At 37.2% G+C, this 9,027-nt stretch overlaps 1 long non-coding RNA gene across 1 annotated transcript; it reads left to right on the top strand.

Moving 5' to 3' along the window:
- Positions 1 to 7,832: 7,832 nt before the first annotated feature.
- On the top strand, positions 7,833 to 8,094 carry LOC127566269 (uncharacterized). Its single transcript, XR_007955519.1, has 2 exons — positions 7,833 to 7,937; positions 8,020 to 8,094. It is a non-coding gene; the product is annotated as an uncharacterized LOC127566269 (long non-coding RNA).
- Positions 8,095 to 9,027: the final 933 nt, after the last annotated feature.

Raw genomic sequence — 9,027 nt, forward strand, 5'->3', positions numbered from 1 at the left:
CCAGCAAAGTGCGAATTTGTCTAGATTGTCGCAAAGTCAATAGCTTCACTTAGAAAGATGCTTATCCACTTCCTCAGATTAACGGCATTTTGAGCAGGTTACCTAAAGCTGAGTTCATAACGAGCTTAGATTTAAAGTGCATATTGGCAAGTGCCTCTCGATGTTCAATCTCGCGATAAAACTGCATTCACGGTCCGTGGTAGGCCGTTATACCAATTTAAAGTTATGCCTTTTGGATTGTGTAACGTAACCAACACGATGTCGCGACTGATGGACAAAGTAGTACCAGCCCATCTGAGAAATGAAGTTTTTGTGTATTTAGACGATCTGCTAATAGTTTCATCTAGTTTCGATGGCCATTTAGAGGTGTTGAGAGAGATAGTTCATAGTTCCACATTAAGCGTGCAGGTCTGACAATCAACATTGGCAAAAGTCATTTCTGTATGCGACGTGTGCGCTATTTGGGCCACATAATCGGCGACGGTGGTATTAAGACTGACCCAGAGAAGGTCAGAGCCATAAAAGAATTTCAAGTTCCTAAAACATTACGAGGTTTGAGAAGTTTCATGGGTTTGTGCAGTTGGTATCGCAAGTTCGTTCAGAATTTTGCCTCGTTAGCTTCACCATTAACAGATTTGATGACAACTAAACGAAGATTTAGCATGACACCAGAAGCATGCACCGCATTTGACGTGTTGAAGTCACGCATTAGTGAAGCTCCCGTGCTATGCAACCCTGATTTTGCTAAGCCATTCGCAATACATTGCGATGCTAGTAAATCTGTCGTTGGGGCAGTATTAGTGCAAGTGAATGAAAACGGAGATGAGCGTTCAGTGGCTTTCATTTCGAAAAAGCTCAACAAAGCAATTACACTGTCACTGAGCAAGAGTGTTTAGCAGCGATTGTTGCACTAATGAATTTTCGTGGTTACGTGGAAGGTCACGAGCTCACCATTGTGACTGATCATGCTTCATTAAAATGGCTGATGTCCAACCACGATTTGAATTCACGTCTAGCTCGTTGGGCACTAGCGTTACAAAGGTATCGGTTTAAAATAGAGCATCGTAAAGTCTCAATGAATGTGGTACCAGATTCTCTGTCGAGAGTGAATGAAGATGGCATGGCGGCCATAAACTTACGACAGGGTTTAATTGTGGACTTAGACTCACCACATTTCAAGTCTCAAGAGTACTCGAGTTGCTCGAAAGCGTACAAGCTAATAGTACGAATTTTCCTGATTTGAAAGTCGATAGCGGATACGTTTATCGTAAGGCTGAGCATTTGACAGGAGAGCAGATACACGATGAGTATGCCTGGAAACTCTGGATACCGAAAGAATTGGTCCTTAAAATCCTTTTCCAGTCGCTTGACAGTCCTTTGTGCTCACATGGTGGTATCCACAAAACCATCGAAAGGGTGAGACGATATTATTTCTGGCCTGGTCTCGTTTCTGATGTTAAAGCTTACATCAACGCTTGTGAAATGTGTAAGACTACGAAAGCTCCAAATTGTACTCTGAGGCCTCCTTTGGGTAAAGCCCTTGATAGTCAGAGGTTTTTCCAACGCCTTTTCATTGATTTTCTTGGACCGTCTCCTCGCTCAAGGAGCGGAAATATTGGGATTTTTATAGTACTCGACCATTTCTCGAAATATGTTTTCCTTAAGCCAGTTAAAAAAATAAACGCGGCTCTCGTAATGAAATATCTAGAAGGAAAACTATTCATGGCTTTTGGTGTTCCAGAAACTATAGTTTCTGACAATGGATCGCAGCTCATGAAACAGTATGGAATTAATCAGATGTTCAGTGCTATTCATTCCCCTCAAGCCAATGCATCCGAACGAGTTAATCGCTCGGTAATTTCGGGAATTAGAGCTTACTTGCGTCCAGATCAGAAGGATTGAGACGAAACGGCCTACAGCAACAGGCATTGAATTTGCCCTAAATGTTTGTTAGGTTTAAGCCAAGGTTGAAGTTGTTGCAAGTAGCTCCTAAAAGTATGCCTTTTAGTCTGTCGAATTAGCTTAAGCTGCTTTTAAGCTGAGCTTAAAGCGGCTGATAAGCTGAGCAGTGTTGTAAAACTGCTGATAAGCTTAAAGTGCATCGGTTGCACTGGAAAGCTCAGCATAATTATAGAAAATATAAATTGAAAGGCATCAAGCTCTAGTGGGATTTTTCCATTGGCATTGCTGTTAATTGGATCGATTTTGTTACCTTTAAGGCCTTGCTCCTTGTTTCGAAGCAGACAGCCAGTTTGCTTTGACTAAGTGCCTTCACAAGCCGCAGCTTGTTCAGCGGAGCGCCCAGCAGGCTTCAGTTTCGCCCAGCGGAGCACCCCTGCAGGCCCTTCCGGCCAGCGGAGCACCCTTGCGCCGGTCCTCCCGGCCAGCGGAGCTCCCTCAACGGCCCCTCTCGGCCCTCACGGCCAGTGGAGCACTCTGCACCGGCCCTCTCGGCCAGCGGAGCACCCTGCACCAGCCCTTTCGGCCAGCGGAGCACCCTCAACGGCCCTCACGGCCAGCGGAGCACCCCTGCACCGGCTCTCTCTGCCAGCGGAGCGCCTCTACAGGCCACCGCCTGGCCAACGAAGCGCCTTTAGGCGCCAGCTTTAATTCTCTGCCAGCGTCAACATTTGTTTTGTGAAACCTTTGATCTTCTCTAATCTACTTCAATTGTTGTGAAAACAAGAAAAATGATTTAAATTGAATCATGCAATTGATATTAAAACAAAACAAACGAAATTCAATTTACCAGTTCTAAAAAAAAAAATGATCGGAAAAAAAGGTGTAGCGCTTTCGCATTGAATAAAAATTTACCAATTCGAAAACAAAGTTAAAATTTAAATGAAAAGTAGAAAATGAAAGTGTAGTTTTGTTAAACACAAGTAATAACAAAATGTAAAAGTGTACTACAAAACTAAAAGTAAAATTTGATTAGTAGCGTTTGAGTCTGAACGCAAATTAAAACAGTGGTAACTAAAATCAAAGTATCAATTAAATCAAATTTAAAGCGAAGCGTTAACACATTTAAAAGCAAATTATACGTACGATCGCAATTATAATAAAACTAAATCAATTTGTAAGAGTGCGATAAAAAAAAAGAAAAGAATGAAATTGTACAAGGAAAATATCAAAACAAGAGTGCGATTAGAAAAAAAAGAGGAATTAAATTTTAAAACAAAAATTTCAAAGAATTTGTTTAAATTAATTTATACTTTGTTGCTCCAAAGATTTATTGTATTCAATTCAAAAAATGTGCGGATGTGCTTATTACAGCAGAGCCAGGCTCTGTTGCTTGTGATCATAGGATGGGTGGGGGATCCTTGTCACGTAACACCAGTGACAAGATGGTAACCTAAATCTCGCACTCTCTCTCTTCTTTTCTCTCTCTCTCTCTTCTTTTCGTGCTCTTTTCTGCATGTATACATGAGTTGACGGCGATCAATATGCGAAAGCAAAAAGAATGTGCGAAATTGAGAGCACAACACTTGAGTCACACAATATGTGAGAGACAAGTGTGTTGTTGTTATTCTTGCATTAGCTTCATGCATACATCCATATTTGTTTTTAAGTTTTTAAGATATACACATATGTACATATATGTATGTGAGATGAAAAATAAAAGCCGTGTTTTGCTGCTTCATTGCGCGTATTTAATTTTAATGTTTTCAAGAAAGTCATTACATATTTTATATGAATTTGAGATCGTTCATACAGATAAAGGAACAGGTAATTCTGTCGTTAATAGTTTTCCTTTTGGATTCATTTTAATCTTAGATTAGAAGTCGTAAATTAAATTAAGTAATTGCCGTCTTCAGTGACTAATATAAAAATAACAAATGCTTATAATTATTACAAGTGAATGAGTCTTCAATGACTAGGTCTTACAATATATATTTTGCTAATTCCTTCTAAGGCTTCAACTAAAAACTGAAATCAAGCGACCAAAAAACCAGCGATCATGCATTCATACATGTCAAAGACACTCGAAATCATAACTGTAAAGCATGAGTGTTTCGCTCACAGCGCATTATTGCGCATTGCCTTTTGTGATCTACCGTTGCTTTTGGTACACTTGCTTTAAGTGCACTACGCAGTTTACTTATCTCAGCAAAATTTTTGAGTGTCTTGTGAAATAGAATCTACGCTTACTGTTTCAATGAGTGACGAAATGCAAAAACACGAAACACAGAAAGCGATTTGTGCGTTTGGGTGTGTTGTTCTATTCTTTTTGTTTGTGAGTGCGACAAGCACTCCAAGCTTATAAGTGTGATTCGGGTGCCAAAAAGTGACACCCTTGACGTTCTCTGGAGCATACACAAGATTAAAGACAAAACTTCGATTATGCTTTACATCGCTGTTTGTTTACCCGTCTTCGGTGCACCGCTTACAAAAACAATTGTCAGAAAGAACCGTTTGTTATACCCGCTACCCATAGGGTAGAAGGATATTATAACTTTGTGCCGGCAGGAAATGTATGTAACAGGTAGAAGGAGGCATCTCCGACCCTATAAAGTATATATATTCTTGATCAGCGTCAACAGCCGAGACGATATAGCCACGTCTGTCCGTCTGTGTGTCTGTCTGTCCGTCCGTATGAACACCTAGATCTCAGAGACTATAAGAGATAGAGTTATAATTTTTTTTCGACAGCATTTGTTATGTTTGCACGCTGATCAAGTTTGTTTCAAATTTTTGCCACGCCCACTTCCGCCCCCGCAAATCAAAAAAATCGAATAACAAGCCCAATTTTAAAGCTAGAGTTACGAGTTGGTATATACAATAATTACTATAGTAGTTATGATTCCTGAAAATTTGGTTGCGATCGGATAAAAATTGTGGAAGTTATTCAAGAAATACTTTTGTATGGGCAAAAACGCCTACTTACTATGGGTCTGAGTTGCTTTGGCGACAATCTGGTACATTTGTGCCGTCTATGGTATATTTTTAATGGTGTACTATATCGATATACCAAACATATCATTTGGTATATTTTTAGTATTTTTGGTATATTTTGAAAATGATACCGCAATATTTTGCCTTTATTCAAAATGGGTAGCGGGTATCTCACAGTCGAGCACACTCGACTGTAACTTTCTTACTTGTTTTATTTTATGCTACTCTTTTGCTTAAACGCAGCTGTGTTTGCTGGCTGATGAAATTTTTGCAGGCATTTGAGTTGAGAAGTGCAAAGCGGATCAATCGATTATTGGGTGACTTAAAAAATAATATATGTTTGTATTATATGTGTACTAATGTGTAAATATTAAATAAACAATAAAAGTACGACAAGCTTTTACAATAATGTATAGTGAACGACATATAAGAAGGCTAAAGCACCAGCAAAAAGAAAAATATAAAGAAAAGTTAAGTTCCACAGTGAAGAACGAAAATCTGCCTAAAGAAGAAGTGGAAATTATTAGAGAAAATTTACATTATGGAAATAATGACAGTGAAGCGAATTTTTTGGAGGAAATAATTTATGAAGACAATATTGACAATGAACTAAAGACGAAAAGAAACAACGGTAACAATAATTAAAGCATAGGCCAACACGTGGCTGTGCAATTGATTTAGTTCGAATACTAAAAAAAAATAGTTTAGATGTCGGTCCATTTTACAAATACAGTGCTCCAAATAAAATAATGCAAATGAGTGGTGGCCGTTATTTGCACATTGGCATTAAAACTCAGATTGCTAAGCTTTTGAATTTAATTAATTTTACTGACGACATAACTATTGACATTAACATTCGCAACTATCACCAATTTTGATAAAAGTAACAAATATTAAAAATTCTCCTGTTGTCCCTGTTGGAATATTTTTGGGAAAATCTAAGCCCAATAGTCTTGACGAATTTCTAAGCCAATTTACTTGTGAGCTAAAAGATCTTCTTAAAAATGGAATTGACACAGACGAAAGAAATATACAATTAAAATTAAGGGCTATTGTTTGTGATGCCCCAGCTAGGGCTTACATCAGTGGGACTCCCGGACATACATCTTCGCATGGATGTTCAAAATGCATACAGGTCGGCAAAAAAAATAAATAGTGTTTTAACATACACAACAAAGTGTGAAGACTTAATAACCGACGAGGACTTCAAAAGTAGGTAATATTCAGATCATCACTTAAAACAATATTTGGCAAAAATGACACCCTTTGAAACCGTGAATGTAATGGTTTCCCAAATTCCACTAGACTGCATACATTTATTTGACTTAGGAGTCATGCGTAAATTTCTTGTTCGATTGATGACATATATAAGACTTATAATAAATTGACGAACGACAAGAAATCTAAAATATCTCAAAAATTAATTGACATACGCAAAAAGATGCCTAAAGAATTAGCAAGAAAGCCAAGACCCTTAAGTGAACTATATACATAACTGGAAAGCAACGGAATTTAGACAATTTTTACTGTATACGGGAATATTTGTACTCAAAAATCAATTATCAGGCGACCATTATTATGTGTTTTTGTTATTGCATTGTGCGTATAGGATGCTTTGCTGCCCATATCAGCGAAAAATTAATTTGGAAACCATTCAGCGAATGTTGAACCTATTTGTTTCAAATTTTCCAATTATATTTGGTGAAAATAGTGTTTCATATAACATACATAGCTTACGAAAAGTAAAAAAAAACGGTGGAATAGATTGGAGATCCAGTTAAAGGCTCTGCCTATGTTTTTGAAAAGTATTTGCAACATTTGAAAAATTTTGTCAGAAAGCCAACAAACATTTTAGAGCAAATTTACCGGAGAATTGACGAAGAACAGAATTTACCTATCCAAGAAATATTAGAGACCGAAAAAAAAAAATTTAATAATACTTAAAGGAAGCACATTAATCCAGAAGGAACCAAACAATTATTGTTACATTGATGGAGATATTCCGATTAGAATAGAATCAATTATGGAAGATACATTTAGAGGAAGACGATTCAAGAATGTGCGGAACTTTTATACGGAGCATATAAGATCCTCTGACTTGGTTATTTACCTAGTAGAAGAAATTTTTGAATTAAACCAGTTGATTTGTAAAGCAGTCGCAATACCATATTTAAAGGATATGATTATAATGGCGTTACTTCACCATATTGATGATTGAGGATATTGTCGTTCTTTTATCTGTTTAACCCTAAATTATGTCATATATATTATATAAAAGCCCCAAGAAATAACAAACGAGTTGTATATAGACGATGTCGAACAGCCCAGCCAGATTGGAGTTTCTTAACACTGGTAAGTTTAAAAAAATATTTAAGACAGCTGTAGTAATCTAATCTAATCGTAGACTATTGAGCGCCTTGAGTATTTCGGATCTCACCGAACAAGTTAGTTCCTCTCGAGGTGAGTGTCTAAGTTATTTTTAAATTCGGCCAATTTGAATTTGATTTTTATTTGCAGTCGAAACAAAGGAGGCTATCGAAAAAGTTGGGATGAAGTAAGGACCTTAAAAGGCATGAGTATGTTTGAATGATTACTGATTTTTATATTCATTATTGTATTATATTATATTTATATATTTATATTCAGCTAAACAAAAAGTCATGGAAAAAAAATGGAGATCCTAGTAGAAGCTTCTTCGGAGCAAACAGCCTCCATTAAAGGGATGACCAAGGACCATGGACAGACGCAGAAGTTGGCATGCCAATTTCCCATTCAGACCGTAGATGATCTGATTGAGTTTAATTCGAATATAAATATCGCTAGCCAAGAGCTCTATGTATGTATAAGCACAGAAAATTTTCTTTTAGTTAAAGATCTATTTCGTTCACAGATCGATGCAATAACAAATTTAATATCAAACGGCGGGATATTAAAAAACTTAAAAAATATTTTAGCCAATGAAGTGGTCTTGGCGTATAATGTGGATGGCGTTCAGGGGAAAGTGGCCCTTAGAAAAGAAGACAATTTCTTTGGTGTTATGATCGGTGAGTATTTTGAAAAATAATTATTTAATAATCATTATCCACTTCAATCTATTAAAACTTTTTTAATCCTTTTTATTTCTAGATTCTAAAAGTAATGAAAGAACAAGACCCGTTAGAATAAAGAAAAATTTAAATTTAATAAAAACTGTAATTGCAATTGTACATGTTTTTCAATTTATAATGGCAGGCCCCTTCATGGGATCCAATATAAGTACTTACTTCACCGACCCTTCAATGGGATCCGATGTAAGCACTTATTTTACCGACCCTTGCATGGGTCCAATGTAAGTACTTGCTTCCCCGACCCTTCAATGGGATCCGATATAAGCACTTATTTTACCGACCCTTAAATGGGGTCCGATGTAAGCACTTATTTTTCCGGCCGTTCCATGGGGTCCCAAGTAAGTACTTACTTTACCGGCCGTTCCATGAGGTCTAATGTAAGTACTTTCCTTAAAAACCCTAATATTTTGCACTATTTAACTAGTTCGTGGGTAATCGAGGCGGTTACGATTGACCATATTTGCGGACATTTCATACCAAAACGGAAATTAAAAAACGCATTGCTAGACGCCACTTTGTAAGTAGTGGCGGTCTGCTGGTAAGTGCTTATTTTACCAGCAATGAACTAGCGCTCAGAACTGCAAGGTACATACATATATACATATGTATGTACATAAGTACATACAGCACTGCTCAAAAGTTTGGCTACGCAGTACAACTTAATCAATTCAGTTGTACTGAACAGAGCTGCAAGCTTCCGCTTTATTCGGATATCGAATTATAACTAAAGTAGAAAAGTGGTTGCAGCTAAGTTGGGACATATCTTTTTACATCAAAGATTTGATATGTGAAATGCAATTGTGTTTACAGTTGGGTTTTGACATGTCAGCATTCGCTCTTGAGTTTACACTAAGTTTTGCGCATTGTGATCTGCGCTTTACGTTAATTGCGTTTTGGGTAAAGCATAATTATTTACATCGAAAATGACTGCGCTATTGAAATTGGAGTAATTGGAAATTTGCTCAGCGAGCAATCGAAATTGTTTATATTTCCCATAAGATTGGTTCGGTGAGCATACATATAGCAA

This window comes from Drosophila albomicans, unplaced genomic scaffold, assembly GCF_009650485.2.
Source record: "Drosophila albomicans strain 15112-1751.03 unplaced genomic scaffold, ASM965048v2 utg000119l_pilon, whole genome shotgun sequence".
Classification (NCBI taxonomy): Eukaryota; Metazoa; Arthropoda; class Insecta; order Diptera; family Drosophilidae; genus Drosophila; species Drosophila albomicans.